The following is a 23,234-nucleotide window of genomic DNA, read 5'->3' on the forward strand; positions in this document are numbered from 1 at the left end:
TGACACTGCACATTCGGTACCTAGCTAACCTGGAAGTAGGTAGCTAACCTGCCTGATTACAGGCAAGGCTTACTCCTTTGTCTTCCAACACCACATTGCCAGTACGATGCCCACGTATTTATTTACACCTGTCACAAAAATTGACCATGCCCAAAGACTCGTTACTGGCAATTTGCATTGCTTGGGGAATCCAAATTGACTTGAAGTGATTGTAAAGAAACTGGCATCGTAATACTGTGAGTAAAAATAATTGTGCAACAAGGCTCTCTAATAGGAGCACCAGGCTTGGCCTGACTTCCTTGACCATCTCTGGTTGACTTATGAGAGGGTCCCCGAGGCATTTACAGTGGTCTCAAACAACATTGCATTGGACAGAGCCTTAGGTGACATGGTCTAGTTTGAGGCATCCTTGCCCATGGCAGGGGGGCTGGAACTAGATGCTCTTAAAGTCCTTTCCAACCCAAACTGTTATATGAATATTAAAGAATATTAGAGGGGTTTAGGAGGAGCTGAAGTCTTACAAGTTTTGCATTAGATGTCAGTAAGAGCTCCTGTTGCTGTTCTTACAAGGCACATGTCCAGTGTGGTCTGATCAGCCATTTTTGCTTAAGGTGAAGCTTGTTGCTTTTTTCTTCCTCTCCCCCATTACTGTCTCACTGCCCACTGTGCCATGAAACAGCTGCATAGTGTTCTAAGGTTTTAGTAAAAATGATAGGGCAAGGGTCATTGCATACCCTAGTCTGGATTATTTATTATCAGAAGGTATTTGCGTTCTAGACGTTTCATCTGCACAGATCCGCGTTGTGTGAGACCCATTATAATGGTAGTTATTGACTTACAGATGGGTTCTCTGAAGTTACACTTTTCTTCCTATTCTTCATGCTAAATTCTGAACAGCAGCCTAAGTCTTAAAGGCTAAGACGTACTGTAATTGTCAGTGCCTTCCTCAGCTGAGCAGCAGCTACACGTAGGTAGAGGGCAGTGTGACATACGACTCAAAACCTGCTGCCCGATATGACATTTTACAAGGCATCAGTAGTGCACTGAACATAGTGTCAACTTATGCCACTTGACCTGAGTGACTGACAGCATGAGATTTCAAGAAGGCAGGTGTCAAGGAACTCAGAGAATGGGTAGGGAAGCTCTCATAAGAGCCTAATTAAGTGAAAAACAAATTACGGACAGCTGTCAGTTCCTTGAAGAAATGCTAGTGATAAACTAAGTACAACCTCTGCCATTATAGGGGAAAGTAAGGAAATTCAGTGGAAGTCACCTAATTCGTAACCATTTAATTGACCATGCGCAGAAGAGAGAGAGAAATCTATAAAGCAGAGACTAGGTCAGCTGGTTGAGAACCCAGCACAATACTCCATAAACTGGGGGAGGATGGTGCAAGCAGTTAGTAAAGATACAATGCACAAGACGCAACCTGCAAAACTTAACAGAAGAAGTTTCATAGCTAAGGTGGCAAGAGGAAAACAAAGGGAAGTTTGGACCACTACCCAAGGATCAGGGGGTACCAGCAGCAGAGGACATTAAGGAAGCCAAAGAGCTTAATATCCTTTTTTTTTTTTCCCTTCCTTTTTCATCAATCTTTACTAAAAAGGTTAACATGGAGCAATTATTATCAGGAAAAAGGAATAACATTTCAGCCTGAAGTCTGCAAAACCTGCTTAAAGAGTAACCAGTGAAGTCAGATGTTTTCCAGTTACCGAACTCCGATCAGCTTCACTCTCGGAGTCTTAAAAGAGGGTGGAATCATGGCTGCAGATGTCACATAGCTTGAATTTATTTATTTAACTGAATTTTTTGCAAGGCCTTTAGCAGTATTTCCTATAATATCCTCATGAACAGGCTAGTGAACAGTGATCTAAATGAAACTGCTGTGGGAAGGGGCAGGAGGTCAAGTCTAGTTGGATAGTTGTATCCATGGGGTAATTCCTTCCTGATCTCTCAAAATACACATGTTTTGCAAGGAATTCTGTGGGCCTTGGTCCCATATCAAGTTTTATTTGATGTTCTTTCATTGAAGGCATAGAAGATGGAATATGAAGTATGATTATTAAAGGAAGGACTGCAGGTTTTATAGATGTTAAAAGATCGGAATCTAACATGATCTTGATATATTTAGAGAAGTCACCTAAAACTGATGGAATGCGATAGTGCAAAATACCATGTTTACACAGAAATAGTAACCTGGGTTTGCCTGTCTAGGTACCAGCCACAAGAAAGAGAAAAATCCAGGGACTACAGTGGAACAAGCTGAATATGAATGGCAAAGCCCTCACATTGGGATGTCAAAGGGGTCTTAAAGATGACTGAAAGAGTCCATGTGGGCTGATCCCCACTCTTAAAGATTCATCTGGAAGACTGTGTCCTGTTTAGTGCACTGCACTTAAGTCCACTGAAAGCCAGAGGAGATCAGCAAAAGTGGTTAAAGGTCCAGAAAACATAAGGTTGAAAGAAATGCTGGGATTTTGCTGAAGAAGTAACAACTGAGAAGAAGGAAGGTTAATAGTCTTCAACTAAAAAGCTATTGTAAAGAATAAGAAACTAATATGTTCATGGTGGAAAGATCAGGAAGAATAAAACAGAGAAGCATAAACCAAACCGCTTAGGAGATTTAGATCAGACATTGGCCAAAACTTCAATATTAACAGTAAGATACTGTGGCTTGGGGTGACATGATTGTAGCTTGATCTTGGGATAGAAATGTAGAGCTAATGATTTCCCTAGATCCCCTCCTTGAAAGCCTGTCTCCCAGTGACTATGACTGTCAGTATCTGTGTGGACTTGTATGGGGAGAAGTATCTTACTATGGGTTCCACAGCTGAGAGCTGAACACAGGAAGCCTGTGCTCAGCTCCAGGTCTCAGAGAAGTCTTCTCCAAGATCACAAACCATCCTCCTCTCTCCCTACTGTAAGCCTTTCCTCTTCTCCTTATCATCTTGGTAGACCCTTACTGAGCCAGCTGTATTCCAGTTTTCTCCTAATCCATACAGATGTCAGTTTCACATCTCCTTACCATCATAATCCATTTTCCTGCTTGAAAGCCCCTGAGAACTTGTTGTTCACCTCTGCCTTCCAGTCAGGCAGTCCTTCAGTCCCAGAACACAATGGCTTTTTGGACTGTCCTGTTGCACTGAGTTCCTGTGCTGCACGGCAGAGCAGTCTGCAAAGAGCAATGATGTCCTGCTCAGTCCTGTCAGGGTATGTTCATGTCAACAGCATCCAAGTGCAAAACCTTACCAAGTTCCTACTGAGTATTGTGATTGTGATTGTCAAAATGTGATTGTCAGCAGCCAGAAGTGAACACTTCGAACAAGAGCAAGGGGGAAAAGAGCATATCTCTGACTCCAAGATAATGGTTTGCTTAGGATGCAAGTCCTAGCTCCAGAACACAGGGACACTAAAGCTGCTTCACAGAAAAAGAACAGTAAAAACATTGTTAAGAGTCCATAAAATGACAAAGTGAGTTCCTAGCCCTGTTTTCAGCAAGTAGCCAACTATTTTTTGTTGACACTGAGAGCACAGCGTAAAAGCATCCACACTGAGTCAAGACAAAGGTTCATCCAGCCCAAGAGCTTGCTTCAAATGGTGGCCAAGAACAGATGGTGATGGAATAATAAACAGAGAAAGCATGGTGTCATACTCCTCCCAAGTACACAGGCCGCAGCAATATGACTTCAGCAACAATAAAAACAACTGAAGTCAGGAGCTCAGAAAGATCAAGGCTTAAACGTTAAAGGCTTTCAACATTATTAACTGAAAACAAGGTCTCATGGGACATGGGCCATGTCCCCTGGTCAATGGCACATGCTGGGTAGACTTCACTGTTGACGTTGCTATGCTATAACCCTCAATACAAGCTAAGGGAATGATGCAGTGAGCAAGTAATGACCCCAGGAGACCACATTAATGCAATGGTATAGCACAACTATACTGCTTCCAGATGTCACATTCTTCTTAAAGTGAGAGACTCTGAAAGTTGTCTAATGAATAGTTATTTGTAATTTATAAATTACAAATATTTGTTGTATTACAAAGATTAATTGTAAATTATAGTAATTTGCCTCTGGTTTTGGTCACACTTCAAGAACCATCTTTAAAAACGACCCAATTGTGAGAGAGCCCTAAGCACATATTTTGAAATAACTCCTCTTTAAGAAGAGAACCTTATACCTCGGAACTTATTTTGTCATAAAACCAGAAATAAGCCACAAAACACATATGCTGAAAAATAATATTGACTTAAGTCTCATCATGTGTGGCCCATAGCCATCAGAGACTGACGTATTGGCACAAGTCTTGACAGGTATGATTTCTTTTTTTGACCCAGCATTGGAATGATTAAAATGATATTTGAACTCTGTTCCCTTTGGGAGAGAGGTCTCCAGGGACTGTGCAGAAGGGACTGTAAAGGCACGTTGTTAACCTCAGCGCAGACTGCATGTGAATCAGGAAACAGCCAGCTGAGGATTTTAGACAGCAGAAAATGCAGATAGGAAAAGTCTCAGGGAAGGAATATGTCTGTTTAGCATACACGCAGGGTTGTATAGAAACCTTACACATGCCACCATAAATCTATGAGCACATTGGCACCGACTAGTTAAGATCTCCAAAGATCACATAACCCATATACGTACACACACTGAGGCAGGAACCACTTTCAGTAACCAAATCATTCTGTCACCAGACAGCCTAAAACTATTCAAAGGCACCATTTCTAGCCAAGACCAACAGATCTGAAATATTTCTTGAATCTCGAGGCAAATGAATTTTCGGGATGTGACAAGCCAAAAAAGTCTTTAGGAAAATCTCCAAGCAGATGATCTCATTTTTTTAGCCATCATCTCTCTTAAACACCTTGACCAGTTTCCTTCAACTCTTCCAAAAAAAATGTGTCCCAGAATAAGATTAAGCCTGTGAAGTCGTAGGTGTATAGGGCTAATTTTGGCAAAGTGAGGAATAGCAATAAAATCGAGTTTATAATGGAAACTTCAGGACATCTGCAGTTTACTGAATACTGTTCCGTGTGATCTGTATAATGCATGATCTTTCCATTGTAGCAAAAATATAAAGTGCTTTTATTACCAACAAGGGGAAAGACCACTTCCTCCATATGAAGTCCTACCTACAAGACAAAAAGGCCTGGCAGGTCATGCAAGCATTTTTTGCTTCCTGCCACTAAAATGTTCATAAGATCCAGATTCATTTCCTAAGGTCTGGCTGGAGGATTTGTGCAGAGTATTACACCATGTTGGCAGTGCGGAATGATGGCAATTTCTGACTGCAGATGTGCCTCTACCACAGACCTTATTAAAATTGCAGCAGGGATTGACATACCCAACTAGCTTTAAATTAGGCAGCTAAGGTACTGCTGGCACCATGGCAATGCCACTGCAGAATACAGCACAACTGTGAAACTATAAAAGCAGAGCACAGTAAATGGTCAGGTATTTTTTGCAGGCCATCCAGAACACTGTCTTCCGGGGAAAATGACGCTAAATGGACCTAAGCTATCTAGTTTAATGGGATAGGTTTGTCAGAGCTCTAAAACATCTGAAGGCCCAGTAGCGTGGGTGGTTAAATGAAAGTATTCTGGGTGATTATGAAGTCTGCCTCTAGATAATTCCTAGCCAATAGCTCCTACAATTCACATTGATGCCCAGTTTGGGAGCGCATAACACACACACAAAGAGTTTTTACTGAGATTTGGAAATCTTCTGAGTTGCACAATGGTTAAGGAAAAACTCCCCTAGGGACCTCACACAAGCCCTCCCGCATCCCTGTGGCAGTTAGAGGTCCTTTCCAGGGGCTTGTAAAGCTCACTCTGATACAAGTGTCTGTAGGGAAAGGGAAAGGGTTATACAGGCTGCAGATCAGAGAGCGCATTTCCACCCAATGTGCAATCGAGCCGTCATCCGCGGATACTATTCCCAGCAACGGTGTGTTACTTTAGGTCTGCTAAACCCCATCTCATCCCTGACCCGTATCCATGCCACTTAGTTCTGGTCGTCAAACGGCCTTCCAACACAACCGTCTCACCGGGGACAACTCGGTTCAGCCTGAAAGTGGTTCCTGTTGACCTCTCCAGTACTGTTCTGAATGGTGGTGTCCATCACTACCAGACCACTGTTTTGGAAGGTGAAGGAAAAAGAACCCTGATTCATTGGACCAAATTAAAGTCATCTAAAAGCCACCCAACTAACTCATCTCAAAGAACGAGCAGCTGGAGCCTGGTGTTGAGACCAGCAAGGACACCTGAAAAACTGCTCCTGAGGATCAGGATGTGACAGGGAATGCCAGTGAGAAATACAACTGTGCATCAATGGAGAAGGTAAAGGGTGAGCAAAGGAGAGCTATAAAGCCACCATATACATCCCAAACCTGAGATGTGCTCAAACTTAAGCCGCTAGTGCCTAATTGTGCTCCCTAGTAGCATAATCTTAGTCTGCTTAAAACAACTTCTGTCAAGAACATGGGTTACAGTATGGGACTAAATATGTGAGTGGACCAAAAGACATCAGCCATTATGGAAAAGGTTAAAGCTGTCAAGAATGTCTACCAAGTCGAGAGCCCTGGCCGTGGAACCTCCTACACCCAACTGTTTATCTGCAGCTCCAGCTTCAGCCTGAGCACCAGCCACTGGGGAGCATCTAACTCCAGATGTTTTTCTGCTCCCTCAAGGAATGAGAAATGTACAGTTTCTGTCTCAAAATTTGTGTGGAAGTGGCTTTTCAGTGATGCATGAGAATGGAAACGCCATGACTATTCATCTAGGCATGAATACCACACATTTCAGTTGCTGGTGACACATGGCATGGGAAATTTCAGCTCAAGCAGCTGAAGCCAGGCAAAATTATAAACAATCAGAGACAAGGCCTTCTAATGGAATCTGTTGGACAGCATTAGCTATTGGGCCACTGTCATCTTCACTGCCAGAAAGTGATTTAATCTGTCAGTTATGTGAGCACTAGGGGTGATGAATAGGTCTTTGTATTCATTCGCAGCAAATATGCACCCAAGATGATATATGATGTGGGTTTTTTTGTCCGTAGTCCACTGGATCTCAAGAGAGCCATGAGTCCAGAAAGAGGGACTCCCAGGTTGCTGATTTGTGTCCTTCCTCCCCAGCTTGACTTGTCCATTGTTACCTCCACAACTTAAAAGCCCCATGTCAATAAATTTGCCCAGTTCTCCCCTCAGTTTTAGCCAACCCTGATGGCCACATTTATAACCTAGGCGGCACAGGGGCATAAATGCATCTTGTCCTTGCCTGCCAGCACAAAGCAGTGCAGCCACAGGGCTCCTCTGCAGAGCCCTGCTACTTAGACCTGGGCAGGGCCACACTAGCAGCTCAGGGTTGTCGGGTGACCACACTCCAAGAGGCACTCAGCTGTGGTGGCAGCACGGGGAGCAGAGCAGGGGCACAGGGCTCACCAAGCCAAATGACTCCTTCGCAGAATGACTTCATGCATTATTAGTGAGTGCACTTCGCTGGCTCCTTTTGTTGCTGCAGCAGCACAAAAGGACCAGAACACGGCCAGCAACTAGTATCGTGTGTTTACCTGCTGTAACTGAAAGCAGAGTATGATCTATCAAATGTTAAAATAACATTTTAACAGGGAAGTTGTGAATGCTCCATTCCTGGCAGTGTTCAAGGCCAGGTTGGATGAAGCCTTGGGTGACATGGTCTGGTGTGAGGTGTCCCTGCCCATGGCAGGGGGGTTGGAAATAGATGATCTTAAGGTCCTTTCCAACCCTAACTATTCTATGATTCTAAAGCCAGTTACAGCTCTGCCAAGCTCTGGTGGACACAATGGTCCACTCTTCCCTGGCAGCTCTCTGGGCTGGAAACTGGATGGAAAGACCCACAGCGGGACAAGAGTGAGGTTTACCATCTGGTCAAGGTCATTTAGCTTGGCTTTTCTAATCCTTGGGAAGCCAGTGGCAACTAGTCCTAAGCCAAACTCCTTCATTGCCATAGGTAAAATGCTCAACAGTTTGAGTGAAATGAGATAATCGTAAAGCTTCCACGGATATTTCCAAATGCCAGCCAAAAACTCTCTGAAAGGTCTCAGTTTAAGATAGATTAATACATACTGCCTCTACAACCCCTCCTCCCAGGACAGGTACAGCTTTTGAACTAGTCTGTGTTGTAACTGGTGTGAAAAACCAGAGTCTATCACTGGCCACACTTCAGCACATTCCATTTCATTTTGGCACCACCCCCAAAGATTATTTCTGCTGTTCAGACGAATAGGGTCTATTTATTTTTAATCTTGTTCTTGTGATCAGTTATTTCTTAGCACTTAATCCCATTTGTGAACAAGGTGCTCAGACTCCGTTATCTCAGGCAGACCTTAAACAACATGAATGATGTTTTGCCTCTCTCTTTTCTCTTTCTGAGCCACCCTTAAACATAAATACTCTTGACTCTTAAGGGTGAGCTCACACTCTTAAGGAGTGACGTACAGCAGAGAAGAGATCAGTGTGAATGACTGGGGATGGTGCTATAGGATTTGGAAAGGATGGGGCACAGCTGCCTCCACCAGACCTGTGCTGGGGAATTGACATATTATAGCCACAGCGCAAAGGCTTGATTCCCTGCTGTGCTGCTGGGATGTCCTGTTCCAGAAGAGCATGATGGCGGGCCACAAACAGAGAAAGTGGGGGAATCTTTCCTTTCCCCATTATCCTGCAGGTCAGACCTAGGTTTCTGGAGAGCACATTTCCTCCATCCTCAGTGAGCAGCCGGACTGAGGGCCCCATCAATCTCTACCTTGGCGTACCATGAAGGTTTGAATGGTGGTGTCCATCACTACCAGAAAGCAAGCCATGCCCCCAGGAGCGGGACTGTCAGGGCTGCCTCCTAACTTATCTTATCTTGCCATTGCAAAAGAACCTGTTGAAGTGCTGGAAAGCCATGAACTCCGACTAGGCACTTAAATCCATCTCCGTTCAATGAAATGACAGGAATGAAGTGCTTAGAGCTAAGTGTGTGCTTAAGTGCTTCACTGAACGGCATAAACCTTAAACTGAGGCAGTTGTCAGAGATAAGGGAAGAAGGGTACATTCACCTACAGCCATTACTTCAGAAGGCCCAGGAAGGGGTCTACTGTGCAATGTGAGTGAAGCCAGCTGCACTTAGGAACCATCAGACCAGAGCTGAAGTTAGACTGGGACACTGCACAGGGATACCTTTTGCCGTTTAAACATGACAGAGAAAGACCATGCAGTACCATACCTGTAAAAATGCACGTCACTTCAGGTGACTCATAGGTTCATTGAACAACCATCAACCCAGATAATTAGACATCTTCTCAGTGTGTTCTCTCCTTTCGATCAATGGCTCCCAGAAGCCATGCATGATTTTCATAAGGCGAGATAATAAGCTGTCAGTCGTAGGATGCCTAAGAGCGAACCACAGAGAAAATCAACACGGTCTGAAAACAAGAAACATGTCAAACTATAAAAACAGATTCCTTCTTTAAAAACAAAATAAGGGAGTGATTTGAACAAGCAAGCTTTGGTTTACAGGGAATCCTGTAGCCGTCAACAAAATAGGAAGAAAGTATCTATTCGTGTACTCCCAGAGTGATTTGATAGGTGACATCTGAATTACCTCTTGCTGTGGATTTGCCCAGTGTTATCCCTTGCTTTCCAGGCTGCATGGCTTCTTCCCTGTAGACATTGAGTTAGAGAGAACAAGGAGGAGAAAGGGAGACGGCAGGAGAGTGAAGTGGGAGAAAATCGCAGAGGAACAGTATGTAATAGTTCTGTATGATGTGCCCCATATATCATATATGTGTTTTGACTCTCAATAAATAGACTTACATATTTACTTACATAAGTGCAGGGAAGATTTAGATGGTCATTTAGGTACTGGAATGTTGTTCTCTGCCACTGGGGCTCCAGGTGATTCACATCCTGGCTACCTCCAGCAGTTTTGGAGTCAGTCCAGCACTGCTGGTAAAGAGAGAATGTAAATTCCATTATCCACATCCACATGGTGGAGTTGCTGGAAGCAGGGTGGGAATCCTTACCCATGAAAAGCCCCAGCACCTCCATTCATAGCAATGGGGAAGAACAGGTTTTTCATGACCGAGAGCCTCAGCAGAAGAAAGAACCAACTTGAGTCAAGCGCTGTCATCCTCCCCTGCTCCTCTGCTCTTATCCCACTCTGGGACTGCCCATGACAGCGCTTCCCAAGGGGGGAGAGGAGGAAACCTGAGGCTATTGCTGCCTTCTCAACACAATGTTTGCCTTGAGGAGGCCGAGCCACCTGGGTTCACTCAGGTGGAATACTCTGGATGGGGCCTTCACTGACTATATTCTTTTTCCTTTCCAGCAGAGTCAAAAAGTTGTCAGCAAGCGACAGTCTGGGATGCTGGGCTTCAGTGGGGTTTATTTGTCTCCCTTAGGCGATTTGTGCCAACTGTTACTTCATGCATATTTAACACACAACTTCCAGCCTTTCCTCACTGGTGTGGAGTAAGAGCTTGGCACATGCTGAAAACAACAAGCAGAAGTTAACTTGCTCTCTCCTATCTTCAATGTCAATACCCACCGGTAATTGCTTGGAGAATTAGACACGTAGTCATCTTGCCGTCACCTTAATTCTCCACATTAAGGAAGGATTATATAACAAATTAGCCTGATTTAGTCTGTCTTCCAGGGACTTACCCAGTGGTTCGCTCTCTTTATTAAATTAGCAAAGAAGCTTTTGGCTTTCGGACATGCTACAAAATCCTTCCCAAGTTCAGACCACTGGTGCTAGGGATTACTGAAGCACTCGCTGCTCTGGAACCACCTCCTTGGTATTTGCAGAGCCTGAACTCCAGCTGACCCATCACACAGTGACAACCTGCGGGTAGACACATGTAAACTGACCTTCTGACGCTCACCTTCCAGCTCAGAGAAACTGATGCCCCAAATCAATGGGCTCACAGAGCCTGAAGGCTCTTCTCTGTGCCCATTTAAATATAACCCGAAGTTCAGATATGGGGTATGTGCCAATGAAGTCTCTCCTAATTTTCTCTCTGGTGATGGCTTGGTGGGAAGCAGCAGCTGCAAAGCCCACCTAGATGCCTTCTCACCAGTTGCGCAAGAACATCTCCATTGCCCTCAGCGACGGGGATGTCTGCTGACCAGAAGGGTAAGTCACAAAGGCACAGAGTGTCCTGTTCCTCCTCAGCTGACTGTACATTGGAGAACTAATGCTTCTTTCATACAGAATTACACAGAAGGGAGTCTTCTGATTGCTAGTCATCTGAAGGCCTGATGCAACGCCCACTGAAGCCAAAGGCTGTTTTTCTTCTGCCTTAATAGGCTCTGGACCATTGCCTTACCCAAACCACTAAACTAAACCTTTGAGTATTTCAAGCTTTAGGGTCAAACCCCCTTACTTTCTGCATTCTCTGCTTTTAGCTGTAGCAGGTCTATGTCACCACCACAGTGCTAGGCTTGGTGGCAAACAGATCTGTGAATCAGTACAGAAACAATCATATCATCCTTTTTTTTTCCCCCTTTCCTTTCTTCAACTTTTCCCTTGAGGGTATAAACCAAATGGCTCCAGATAGGCTTTTCTCATACTCCTTGGAGTTGTAACACCACGATTTACTGTGCTAAAGAGATAAATATATTAACAGGGCCAACAGATAACTTCTGCTAAAACTTACAAATATTAGATACTACTGCTTGATTTTAAGCAACAATTCCCAGGCTTCTTAAAAAACCAAACCAAACCAAAGTTTCTTACCTATCTCAAAGAAAAATGCCCGATGAAAACAAAATACACAATAAAGAAAACTATACTGTGATTTTTCCAAGACTAGACAGCAAGTCTCATCTCCTGTACACATCTTCTTATTAGTCTGTGTTGCAAGCCTTTGCAATTGATCCTGAATTGCTTGTGAAAGGTGCTGGCCTGAAACGTGGGGTAACTGAGCTCACCCATATATCTGCATTACCTTTACAGCACAGGCAGAGAAAGGGTGCCTGTCCTCACTGTTCTTGAAGCAGATGCCTGAAGAAGTCCTAAGGGGCCGACTGCTGATGACAGCTCTGAGTGCTGCCCATCACTGGGGTTTTCACATTGCAGACATGCACCCGTGGGTATCTCATGCAGGACTTCAGAGGGTGGTTAGGTGACCTCACCTTTTTGCCACCACTGTTGGAGGCCATGGGTGAACCAAAGGTGAAGGAGTCTGTGCTCCACTAACGATGCATTCCCCATTCAGGACACAAAACAGAATCTGCAGAAAATATAATCCCCTGTTTTCTGAGTCTCTGATACTTATCACAACCAATAGTTGTAAGTGTTCTGGTTAAACGTGACCTATACTGCAGCATGCAGTTCTTGACTGGCAAGGTTTGATGTGACCACAGTGGGTCTAAAAAACCAATCCCTCTTAGTTCTGATTCCTGTCATTCTCTGCTATATGTTTCTTGCCCATGCAGTCACCTCATGACCTGTTAACCCACATTGTTTTGAGAAAGCTCAGTTAAGGAAAATTCAATACAAAGCCACATTTTCTTCCAGTACTCTCATGCTCTGCCTACCACGGTTGTAAAAGAATGGTGTTTATCCAGCTGCACAAATTATCAGTAATGTTCAACTGAAGTTTCTCTTTAAAAAGTCTTTATGAGGAATCATAGAATAGTTTGTGTTGGAAAGGATCTTAAGATCATCCAGTTCCAACCCCCCTGCCGTGGGCAGGGACACCTCACACTAAACCATCCCACCCAAGGCTCTGTCCAACCTGGCTTTCAACACCACCAAGGATGGAGCACTCACAACCTCCCTGGGCAACCCATTCCAGTGCCTCACCACCCTCACAGTAAAGAACTTCTTCCTTATATCCAGTCTAAATTTCCCCTGTTTAAGTTTGAACCCGTTACCCCTTGTCCTATCACTACAGCTCCTGATGAAGAGTCCCTCCCCAGCATCCCTATAGGCCCCCTTCAGATACTGGATGCTTTTTTTTTAAATGAAAACACGATTCTGTCAGATGCTTTGATTTGTTCCCAACAGCCTCTGACTTAAGAACTGCTAAACATTGCTATGGGAGGCACACATTGCACGATGCCTCAATATTCAAAGTAATTAAGGTCACCCAAAGAGAGAGGTCCTAAAACTAAACTATGGAACAATAAGGTGATATTTCATCTGAAGCTGGTCACAGTAAGCAAAAACTATGTGCAAACGTGCAATCTGTGATCAAACCTCCATGTACTTGTTAAGGAATGATGGTTTACAGCAGAGAGGCTGGGTAAATGAAAAACCCCAACCCTCAAGTGACAAACCACATGGGGAGCAATAGCAGTTCCTGCTGCCTTTGGGGATCTTCATATCCAGAAACGGAAGACTTTGCAGTAATTGTCCTTCCAACCATGTTACTATGTACAGTGTGAAAACAGCTTCTTTCAAAACCCCTCCCATCAAAAAATAAAAGCTTCCCATTCTGAGCAGGTGTATAAAATAAAGAGGATGCCTTATGGAAATGGACAGGGATAAAAAAAATCCCCATTTCTATCAAAAGCATTTTTACAGATATCAAAGTAACAACTCACTATTTTAACAATGGACTTTTTCCTCATTTTTACAACTTTTCAGGATTTTATAATGCTGATTTAAACACCTCCAATTCTGCAGCCTGTGTGATCTACACGTAACATGTCCCACTGGTGTTGTGAACCACATGCTCCCCCATGCCAATACACACAGCTTTAGTTCAAAGTGCAGCAGCCTGAACTTTTCCATCTAAGTACTTCTGCTTTGGTCCCCAGTGTCAAGCGGTATTGTAATAAATCAATGTAATATTGAAAACATGACATTAAAAATGTCTCCTGTTCTATACGCTGTGCTGGTCCTGTACAAGTGAGACCCTGATAACCCAACAGGAGGCAAAACAATCAGATGTCAGCAATTTCTATAGAATATTTGTGACCTTCATTTTCAGGGCAGCAGAACTGAAATGGACAGGGTGGAATTGCATTGGCAAGCCCACACACTTGTCAAATAATGCCAGAACTGTCCCCCCTACCACCATGTAGTTACATGGGATTCAAACTACCACAAACAACTTCTGACCTCTCTGAGCAGTGATCACTCCCAATCATGGCATTCTGCTTAGTGGAAAAACAAACAAGCAATAATAATAATAATAATTATTATTATTATTATATAAACAAGGAAAACTAAAGAAAACTATTTTATACAAACCTCCACACTATTTTTCAAAGGAAGAGCCAAGTGGCTATGCGTTAGATATCTGCCTCAGAGAGACTTCCTACCCCACTCAAAAACAACCCCAAGCAAACCAACTCATCCACTTTTATGTCTTTTCTGTGATGGTCTGCTTTTAAAGATTAAAGGAGAGGAGTCCAAGTTGAAGACTGGAAAAAAAAGGAAGAGGAAAATCCTATTCTAAAGTGTTGAGGGATGTACTGCTCAGTGAGGGATGTACTCGGAGAGGTTTCGTGGAAGTTCCTCTCATGAAGCCTGTTGACAGCTAGCAAAACTACCATCTCATTGCAGGGCTTCTGGGCTTAGTTCTGCATGATTGTCACAAAACACCAGAGCAACGCCTGTAGAAACAATAATAAAACAACTCTAGAGTACTTAGGAGTGAAACTGAAGAGAATGACAAGCAGGTTTTAAAATCAATACATCAGGAAGAAGACAGGAGCAGTGAAAAAATGAAAGTAGGAAACCCCTTCAAAAGCATGAAGTGTTAAAAGATTCATACCAAAGTGTCTTCTTCAAAACAAAATATTCCTGATGCCTCACTTCACTGATAGCCCCATTTCCACAGGGTCTGGAATTTGATCTGGCACATCTAATTCACAGAAGCTTATAGAATTTACCTCCTATAACAGCGCACAAATAATGATGTACTATGGATTTTACACGAGTATTTTACTTTTCCACAGAAGCCAATAAAGTCATGCCAGCAAAACACTTGGCTTTACATTCCCATAAAATATTTCATCCCAAAGAACAATAGAAGCTCTAATCAGACTGCATCAGACTTAGTATTGTTACAAACTTCAATTAATCTATTCAGACTGAAAAGCCATACTAGCTTTTGACTGAAAGGCATGTCATTAAATTTCTGAGCTGTTTACATGTAATGCAACATGACAGGAATTTGTGCGGAGATGGAAGAAAATGAGCTATTTGAAATTAACTGTTTGGAATCCTGTCTATGGCTGTTTACAGTCTACAGCGGATTGGCAGGGCTGATTACATGGATTTGTAGGAAAATTCCTCATGTTGAGTTGTTCTTTAAGGAACTCTCGGTGAAAACTAGCTGTGCCTTTGGGTGTTTAGGTCTAAGAAGCAAGGAAGTCTGCATTAAAATCTTTGGTTTCTAGCAAGAGTAAATAACAAATCTAAAAATAAGAAATACGTGAATTGTATTAAGTAGGACAGGTAAAAAGTAGTGTGATTCATACCTCATATGTGAAGCATAGCAGTTACCACCCCCAGTCCTTTTACCATAGGATGCTGAGACACATGATGAAGCCCCGCACAACAACTAGGCAAAAAGCAGCAGCTGGGTACCACAGGGTTCCACACGTGATCACAGGAGATGCTGGGCAGAAAGGGAGGGGAAGACTTGCATTAGGTAAGTACAGAAGAAGACCTGCCCAGATGCCTGTACAGTGACCAGCTGATGTTAGCTTGGATGTAGAGAGTCAAGGTGAGAACAGGATCCAGGCTGTGTGCTCAGGCCTGGGCTGTAGGCAGATTTATCCTATTTAGGAATGTTCCTTAGTTGTGCAATGCTTTTTTAACTCCTCAGCCCAGCCAGTCAGTTACTTAGGCAGCAAGGCAGGAAGGAAAACTTCTCTCTTCAAAAGCCAGAAAGAATTAGATTGAAAACATGCACCATGAAAGTTCAGAAAACAGGAAGCAATTAAAAAAGGTCCAAGTATTTGTTTGTTTGTTTGTTTTAAACTTCATGCTCTGCAGCTCTCGGTCAACCTTTGGATCTGGGGCAGAAGAAGAAGGTCAGGAATGAGATTTTTAATGTCGGAGATTTTGGGTCAAAACTGTGCGATGATCTTGTATGCCAGTTTAGAATACCTCAGATAAATAACCTCAGGGATCAGGGGGCAGGTAACCAGCATTTGTTGTCACTTTGCACTGTTTCAAACTTAGTACTTGAAATATTAAGAACCCTAAACTACCAGGCACCTTTTAAATCTTCATTTACAACCTTTTTCATGCCAGAGAAGAATATTTTTCCTCCAGAGAACCAGCTCCCCATCACCTGGCACAGTGCGTTTGATGATGGGAAGAGGAGGAGGAAAACTCATTAGACTAATCAAGAAGGCAACTGGAAAAGCTGAATTCATTCTCAAAAACTTAATATGCTCACGGAAAACCAGCTGAATGTTAGGGCTCCAAATGAGACCAGTTTGGAAGAGGAAGCAATTATATTGGTGGTGTTAAAAAGACAAGTCTTGAGACAGATGTCATCATTTCTTCCACTGGCAAAGAGGTGCTGCTGAGCTGTGATGAGAGCAGTCACCCTTGGCGGGTCCCACTGCCCTGGCAAGTGGTGTAACTGCTCTCTGGCACAGAAGGATGCTGTGGTGCCTCTGCCTACCCCAGTAGCCCAGCTACCTTTCCTGCAGGTGCCTTGCTGGTCTCCAAGCTGCTGGTGGCCTGTGCCCAGTCACTTCACTGTGACACTGGACCAGCTATCAGCATGCTCAGGGATTTGCTCAAGACACATTACTTACCTTCACCCAAGAACCCTCATGGTGCTCGGGCTGAAGGGTGCCATGCTTTGCCTTTTTTACTTCCATTGGTTGCTTTTAGAGAACTGGGTTAGGTACCGGATTTTCTCAAGGATTTGCTATTATTTACAACTGCTGACACAGAGCAGCTATTCCTCATCATCCTCAGCAAACGCACTCCAGAGCACGCAAGCATCTTTCATGGAGATGATTCCCACATACAGAAAAAGTACAGAAGTCTGAGAGGGAACCACCGAGAGAAACAAACCACAGAGCAAAAGTCCTGCTCATCTCTAGACTAGTTGTGCCTCAATTAAGTAATTAGATACATGAGAGACTGGAAATGCCTCTACGAAGATAGCGAGATAACCATTCATCGTGTCTCAGACACTGAAGGAAGACAGGTTCAGTAAAGCCAGTGGAGAATTATTAAGAAGTGCTTTATGTGCTGCTCCTGTTTCTCCCTCTAGCTCATTCTTGCTGTGTGCCTGATCTGAGTTACAACAACCAGATCTGTAAGTATAAATACTGCATTTCTAGCTTCATGCTTACTTTGAAGCTTGAGTCCAGAAGTGAAGACCAGTGAATTTATAAAGCATATTCAAGCTAGTCCATAGAGACAAGTTTATGAGAGTCTGAACCTCTGGCAAGCTTCTGCATCTGTTCTATTTACTCAGATAACACGAGAGAGGCCACACTGCTAATACACAGCATAAATGAGTTACTAAATTAGGTCATTCAGCCCCAGCATTAAGACTGGTAGTGATTACATATTGGTTTATTTTATTAATGTAGGCAGTTACCTCTCTAATGGGACTCAGATGAGGATGTTCCTGCTAGTAATGGGAAAAATGATAATCTCTTTTAGTACTTACTGCCTCCTCCCGTCTCACTATGTATCTGCAATGGCTGAAATCCAACGGCTTCTGGAAATGTAGCCTCTAAAACCGTGCTTTCTTAAAAACAAATAAAAACAAATAAAGCAAATAAAATATTCCCCTGACCAACTAAAAAAGAAAACAAAACTTGGACCGTACACAATACTGTGCAAAGCCTTCTCTCTAAACAGTTCCTCCGATGAATAGAATGATGGAAGGAAACAGTACATTGAACGAAATCTATCCCATGTTAATTACATTGCTTTTTTCCCCTTAGGAGAGAGCGTTGGCTGTATGGCAGAACACAAACGGCTGGAAATTAATATGTGCTGCAGAGCTGGAATCTTGTTAGTCTCTGCTTAATGTTGAGCCTTTCGCTCGCGAGCTGGGATGAGATGGCAGTTCGTGTAGGAAACACCATGTCTCTGCCAGGCTGTGCATGACAGGAGTGATCAAACAGTCTGCACACAGCGCACACACATGCACTTGTTCATGCCAAGGCAAGAAAATGTTTTTGGGGCACAACCATAGAAGCAGCTGCTGCAGCAATCTGAGCTATTGCTGTCAGTGCCTCCAACCTCCTTTCTATGCTATGGAAATGCAAAGAAAACTACATCTCTGTGAAATTCTGCATTTTTAATATAACTGAAATAGGGATTTTTGTCCAAATTGAACTGCTCTTTAGTTGGTGGCAATTGTCCAGCTAGATGAGAAGACCACTTACTCTTCAGTTATAAAAAGCTGTTATAGGTACATCATATGGTTAACACATCTACAGCTGAGCTTAATATATGAAATTGTCACTCTCAGTTTTGAAATGCTGTGTGATGTACAAGAGTCCCAGCCATAGCACAGTATGAATTATGGGCATCAGTGACCACGTTCCCACATAAAGCAGATAAAATACCAGAGCAGCTCCTTGACTTTTGCTTTCCAGCAGAGAATATTGATGTAAACAGTAATCCATCAACTCATCCACTGCAACCTAGTGCATTGCTGTTGCAACGAAGAACCAACAGACAGCTTTGTTCCCAGAGCACCCCAAGAAGCAGGGTGTAGTTCAGGGCATTCACTTTGATCCATCCAGCTACCATTTGCTTGAAGCTTTTTCTCTGCAAACCAAGTTTCAGCTGGGGAACTGGAGGCTTTGAAAGTCTGGGTCAGGGCATGAATGGAAAAGGCATTTTCAAGGGAAATAATCTCCTGCCCTGGTCCAAAGCATCATGAAAAGTTCAAAGGGACCATCTGCCAGTGCTGGACAGGATAAATACCAGCATTTATTAGTGGTATGAGTCAGTAAGTAATTCCTTGCCTTGCATCGTCAAAAAGTTTGTAGCTGTCAGGCTCCCCATAAAATCTGACACGCAGTCATGAAATACACTGGATTCATCAGTGACTCCAGCCTAGACATCAGGCAGACTCACACTGTACCATCCTCAAGCATGATAGCCAAGGTCCTTCTATTGCCAGGTGTGAGATCTGAATCAGAGTCACAGATTAATTCAGGCTGGAAGGGACCTCTGCAGTTTGTTTGGAACAACCACTTGCCCAGAGTAGGGCCTGCTGAGGTCATGTTTGTTCAGGGTCTTGTCCAGACAAGATTCGGGTAGCTCCGATGTTGTAGATCCCACAGACTCTGGGTATCCATTCCAGAGCTTCACCACCATCCCAGGAAGGAAAAAAAGAGTCATCCTAAAAATGAATGAGAATTTCCCACATTGCAACCTGTCACTGCATTCCCCTCAGAAGAATCTAGACTCAGCTTCATACATGGGTTAGTTTCTCTTGCTGCCTCACATTCTCCATCCTCAGACAAGCTGCTTTCTCTCTAAGACACTCAGTGAAGATGACCAGGGTCTTCCTTGCTATCATCCTCGTTCATGACTTGCAGTCTTCCTTCATCCCTCATTGGAGCCACACTCACTTCACTACCTTGACCACTGAATGAGTTCAGCGCTGAAACAGAGCCTTTGCCCTTTTTATTAAAGAAGCCAGGCAATCAGCATGCTTTTGTGAAACAAATGCACAGGCCCAGTCATTCGGGTGGCAGAACCCAAAGTTCCTCAAGCCAGAAGGCTCTGGCCAAACTTGATTAAGCCTTCAGCAGAAGAGGTTATGCTCCTTTCTTGACACTTCTCCCTCCAGGCATTTAAAATGCTCTCTCTGTAAACTTCTCCTCAACCCGTGTTTCCTAGGCAGCTCGTGCCAGTGGGAATAATTTCTGTAATGCCAATGTTCCTTTGTTGACTCTGCCTCAGCTTAAGGCTGAAGAGTATGGCCCTATTCAAGACTGAAAGGCTATTCTGCACCACATCAGACTGAAAAGCACAAATATTCTTGTATCTTCCTGTCTTTCAGCATAATGAGACTCTTACCTATTTCCTCCCCTCCTAAAAAGTGTGTTTAAATGTGCGAAAAGAAAAGCATGCCGGCAGTATGAAAGAATAACGAAACACACTCTCATTCTGCTTACTGACACTGCAGTCACGATGAGATTTTGATGTACACAATAGGGAATGCGCACGTATCACGAAGATTTATCTGCAGTGAAGTTAGTAGGATGGAGTTTGCATGTCCTGGGGTAAAAAGCTACTGCAGTAATCTACCCTGAGACTGAAGTGTCATGTCTCACAAGTTGAGGCCTAGTGAAGACATCAATATACTGTGAGATAAGCGGTATCTACACAAAGCACTGCCACTAGTCACTATACCACAGGCTTGCTCTCTATCTCTGAGCCACTAAGATTACGTTCACTTTACTCAATTTTACACAGTGACTTCTTGCTTTTAAAATGACTTTTCAGGATCTGAGAGTAGAATTTTCCTCTCTAGTTTTCGGATCCAACCCAGCCCGTATTTTGGTCCCAGAATGGCAGGACTTATTTATCTCATCGTTACAAAATTGAGATGTTTGTTATTTCTAGCAGCAGGGACTTGATGGCATTGATCAATCAGAGCATTATTATTGGAAGTAGCAATTCTGACTGTAAGCCAAAGCCTGCATTACAGCCTTGAGGATGCTTTCGTGCAGGTAAAGCTCTGGAAAACATTTGGGTGGCTTATGAGATTTCCACATGACTCCAGCGAATAGATATTAAGGAAACTCTGCAACCTTTTGAAAGAACGTTGCTCATTTCTCCTTTCTCCTCGCAGTTCCAGCCTGTGAGGTTTCATGACCCCAAACCATAAGGGAATCACCCACCGCTCTATGTTGACATCAAGGTCTCATTCCCCACAGAGTTTTTGGCTGGTGGCTGGATGGAGGCACAGGGGTAAAGCAATGCTCATTCAGCCCTGCAGAAACCTAGTCTGAAGCTCTTCACACTTCAGCAAAGCGTAAGGCCATTTATGTGCTTTGCTGAACACCCTAAGTTCAGAGTCTTTAGACTGGAAAAAACATGGGAATCAGCAGGACCCAAAACATCCACTCACCATAGCTAACCACTGCAAAGCTCACAAAGGATCAGTCCTCACAGGCTCCATTTATGCTCTATCTGCTAGGGTGCTCCTAATGGTACTTTGAAATTGAAGATCTCTTGGGCTGATGTGTTGACCATGTCAGGGCCCTTTGGAAAGGCCCAAGTTCCTTGCCAGGTAGGATCTGGGTAATTAATCCTTTCTGCCAGGGACTGTCGCTGCAAGACCAGGAAGGACAGTGGGGAATTGCACTAAACAAGTGCCGTGTCCTCATCAGCCTTCATGTAGCAAACTGTCGAGTCCAGACAATAAGGAGGCACAGCACCCAGAAAGATCTGAGATTATCTGCTCCAGCTCCACTTTAAAAGTAGGCAGCTTTATTCCGCCCATTTCTCTTGCTGGCTCTAGATTGTCACTGTTTTGATCATTAGAAACTTTCTAATTGCTGATGTGAATGTATTCCATTTGTTTGCATGGTTTTTGCTTAATTAGGCATCCCTCCCCCTTCCCCCCCCCCCCCCCCCAAGTTTATGTCTCTAATGCTGTTTTAGAGAGATCTGACCTTGACTTGGGCAGCTAATCCCAATCTTCTCACCCTGCTGGATGTAGACTAGAAACACCCATTTTCCTGTGGTTTCCTTGATCCCCAATATTGACTCTGGATCCGACTGCTTCCCTCCCTAGTGGAGACATCCCTCCAGGAAAAAGATTCAAGGGAGGAGGGTACACAGTAGTAGCAAACGCCATAGTCTTCCTGTTTCCCAACCCCATTAGGCTGATGTACTCACAACAGTGCTATGATGATGCATTAGCAACACTTCTCCCCATTCCTGGGGAGCACTGTTCCTGCTTGGATTCTTCCTTCTTGTCTAAGTAGAAGACACATCTCACCAAGTGTTCTTGCTTATTCAGGGAGAAATGCCATTATCCTTTTTATATGAAACAGATCAATACACCACAGACTTGGAGCAACTTGGATTAGAAATTAATAGGAAAAAAACAGGAAGATGAAGAGCAAAAAATCCCCAAATCACAAATTAAAAAAACCCTGCTCCCAATCTTACATGTAAGCCAGCAAACATATTAAAACTTGTCTTTAACTTGTAAGTATTGGCAAGCAAAGTCAATCCTAGAGCAATCGCAGACCAATAAAATAGCAGCCATAAAAACCAGATTGGATACTGTGATAGAAACTCCTGCACATCCACTTAATTAATAACTGCCAGAATAATTGCAACTCATTTAGGAGTTGGAATCAAATCATAAATCAGTCTTCAACCACGTGTTAAACAACAGATACCAATTCTAATATAGAATTGCTGAGTGCAGCATTAGTAAGTGTAAGGAGTGTTGTAAATACGGATGCTTGTCCCTAAGGGTTGCTTAGAGTATTATGAACACATTTTGCCCTAACATTTTGTCCCCGGTGGTGTCACATACCATGGTATTTATTCCCAGGGTAGCATATTACTACTTGCTTATTTCCGTGAACCTACACAGCCTATTGCTCAATGGACTTCTGCCATATCATTCACCCGGCAATCACGTACACGGCTAGCAGCCCTTTTTTTCTGAGTCTTACCAGAAAGAGAGGGCTTTCCAGGCTGCAGCAGTGAGTTTCGGTGACAATAGAGCAGCTCTTGAGTACCACTGATTATTGTTATGACAAACTAAAGCACACGCATCATGTCTGTTTGTAAACTCGTAGGGCCTTAATACGCATAGCTGCAAGGCTCAGCCCCCGTTAAAGGTTTTACTTACACTGCAATACTCTGTGCTCACATCTTGTGCCAGAAGAGAGGGAACGTGCCGCTCCGCGACTGACATGCAGTTTGCTTGCTTGCTTCTTCTGAGCAGCTGTGATGAGGATGAGGCAAGGGGTCATGCCCATCTCCCTGTTCTTTCTCTGCTCGCTGGTGGCAGGTACGGCATACTGCCTCCCTGCCTTCATCTTTTGCAGCTCAATGTAGTGAGTCTTAATGACTTTTCTGTCCCCCTGGATAAGACTTGGGAATGATCCAGGAATTAACTTTACGATCATATTCACCTCGAGAGTAAAACCAGCTGCTTCCTCCCTCTTATTGCTATAACCCTCATGCAGAACAAGGCTGAGGTTTAGTGGAATTCTTGTGTCTCTGGATCTGAGGTAATTGTTCTTCAAAAAATAGGAAGTCCCACAGC

The sequence above is a fragment of the Lathamus discolor genome, chromosome 5 (assembly GCF_037157495.1).
Source record: "Lathamus discolor isolate bLatDis1 chromosome 5, bLatDis1.hap1, whole genome shotgun sequence".
In the NCBI taxonomy this organism is placed as follows: domain Eukaryota; kingdom Metazoa; phylum Chordata; class Aves; order Psittaciformes; family Psittacidae; genus Lathamus; species Lathamus discolor.